The sequence below is a fragment of the Lactuca saligna genome, chromosome 5 (assembly GCF_052625555.1).
Source record: "Lactuca saligna cultivar CGN05327 chromosome 5, ASM5262555v1, whole genome shotgun sequence".
In the NCBI taxonomy this organism is placed as follows: Eukaryota; Viridiplantae; Streptophyta; class Magnoliopsida; order Asterales; family Asteraceae; genus Lactuca; species Lactuca saligna.
In genome coordinates, this window is record NC_136421.1 from 103800071 (window position 1) to 103802851 (window position 2781).

General features: G+C 35.2%; 1 long non-coding RNA gene across 1 annotated transcript; it reads right to left on the reverse strand.

Moving 5' to 3' along the window:
* Positions 1–225: 225 nt before the first annotated feature.
* LOC144997588 (uncharacterized) lies at positions 226–1883 on the reverse strand. Its single transcript, XR_013659856.1, has 3 exons — positions 1652–1883; positions 1028–1121; positions 226–388 (listed from the first exon to the last, which is right to left on the reverse strand). It is a non-coding gene; the product is annotated as an uncharacterized LOC144997588 (long non-coding RNA).
* Between the last annotated feature and the right edge of the window lie 898 nt (positions 1884–2781).

The following is a 2781-nucleotide window of genomic DNA, read 5'->3' on the forward strand; positions in this document are numbered from 1 at the left end:
TGCTATTTGGGCCTGTAAATACTTTATATGTGAAATGGGCCTTAGTTGTCCTTTCATATATATTTCGGGCCCATGTTATATAATCTCATTTGTGACATCCCCAAAATCACGGCTAGAAAAGACCGGTTTTTGTTTATACTTTATTTCAAAATCAGAGTTATTTTTTGATAAAAGGGTTCGGAATTTGTCCCAAAACAATAATATGATAAAGATTTATGAAAAGCATTTCCATAGAAATGTATTTCATTAAAAGACTCGCGAAGTCATGTTCGTACAGATCAAAAGTATAAACAGTACACTATAAGCCTTACTACATTATTTAATATCTACAGGCCTATATCCGTAATCCCTCGTCCAAAACATCACACCTATGCTCATGCGCCACTACCTGTAATACATAAAAACTGAGTGGGTCAGGCTTGGGAGCCTGGTGAGCACATAGGGTTTTCAACCCACAATAAATAAGTTTATTAATTTCATCAATCAATAATAACCCGATTACCCGTTCCCGTTATCCTCACTTTACGTCCCTAAACACCTATCATAAGGGACCTAGCCTAAGGATCATCATCGGGACGAACACTACTACTAAGGGGATTCCTCAGCAATAAATGTCTTAATAGGCAACCATGTGGGGGATGGAGTACATCTGGTGAGCACATAGTTCAAATAAACACACAGTTCAAATAAACACCTACAGGTTGCGAGCCTGCTAGTGTTCCACAGGACTGTCTAGAATAGTCCGTGGTCGTCATCTATACTCCGCTAGATGACTGGATCATCAATAACATCTATAACGAGGCCTCTCATTATTTTATTTTGTCACACAGCAACTATTACATCTACCCATGTTTTACCCAATACATTTTGTAGATATAAAATACATATACAGTTAAATCTTTGAAAACATGTATAAAACATTCATCCAGCATAGATAGCAAGTATTAAGATAATATGCACACATAGCACGTAATTTATATTAAATACTTCATATCTATGTGTAAGCTGAAAGTAACTATGCACTCACCTTAACGTTCAATAGACGATTAGTGTTCTGGAATGGATGCGAGAAGGTCGAGTAGTATTTCCGTGAATATGAATCTCCGAGAAAATTTAGTTTCCTAAGGAAGTATTAATATAATTAATATTTGGAGGGTATATTGGTAATTAACCAAGGTATGGGGCCTATTCACGAATTTAAATATATTAAATAGACTAAAGTTGTTGATAATTTCCAAATAAGGGACTAAAATTGTGTATTTAAATTCTAGGTTCGAGTTTATGATTTATTTTACAAATAAATCTCTATGGAGGGGTTAAAATAAACAAAATAGACAAAGTTTGAGACTTGTGACTTGTTTTTGTAATAGATTTACAAGGTAGGTTTTGAACATTTTTAATGGAAGTTTAAAGGCTTTAAACTAATTTTGTAAAGTACTTTGAAGTTGGGGGTTAAAATCAATTATTTGGACTCAAAGTTTCATTTTTTTGCTTTCATCATAACTGATTTACGTTGCAGGAGGCATATTGCCTCTTGTTCTTCATCGTAGCATCATGGAAATAAATAAATAAATAAATAAATAATCTTTGTGGCTTATGATAGATCGACACTGTAAAAACACAAACGAATAGAGGGTGTTTTGGAGAGGACCTATAATGGGGAAAAAAGGATGGCAGCGGGCAAACAGCAACACCGGTGGAATGGTGGTTTTATGGTGATGATCCTCAAGGTGATATAGAGGGAGATAGAGATCAAGAGTGAGAGGAGAGAAGCTAAAGATTGAGGTGTGATTTTTGGAGATGATATGAAGCTCTATTTATAGTGTAAGGGTATACACTAATGGAAGAGAAGCCCCATGCTTCATTCACCATGCTTGTACTTGATTGGGGAAGCTTGCACTCAAGATAAAAAAGAAAGGAATGGAGAGGGTTGTTGTCACGTGGGCAAAGAATGAGCTCAAGATAAAAAAGAAAGGAATGGAGAGGGTTGTTGTCACGTGGGCAAAGAATGAGCTGGAAATAGGTGCTCATAATTAGTGGGTCCCACAAGGTAGTTTAATCCTTTAACTTGTCTAAAACACTTATAAATTGATGAATCGAGATCCCGATGTTGGATTGCATTTTCAAAAATTTCTTATGAAAGAGAGTAATTCAAGGATTCCAGAAACCCAAACGGATTAATTTTTGGAGTTACGGAACTCCAGGAAATCGCACTTAAAGTTTTGCGTCTAAACGGGTCACGGTGTCCGTTTTCGCGACTTTTATAAATATCTTCGTTAAAAATATTTCGAGTATGAAATCAAATACTAGACTGTATCCTGAGTCCAAAAACGTTGTTGGAAATCCCGTCGGCAAAGCATAAGTACCTCAAAGGATCGATTCGGTTTTACACGATTAAAGAAAAGCAGTGTTTTACTGTTTGATTTTCTTAAAACCGTCGTATCTTTTGCATACGAACTCCATTTTCGACGTTCTTTATATCCACGCGTAGGCGGGAACGTACTCTACAACTTTATGTAAATATATCAGGCTTATATCGCAATTTAATTTTGATGCTTATTTTTATTCTTTATTAATTATATCTTTATAATTAAATAATAAGCATATAAATTCACATAATTCACAAATAACTCAAATATTCCATCTTTATTACTTCAAAAAGAATTACAATAGTTGACCGAGACTATTACATTGACAAAAATGCTTAGCCCTGAAACCCGGGCGTTACATCATTCCATTTGGGTCTTGAAATGATTTACATGTTTAGCGACGCCTTAGTGG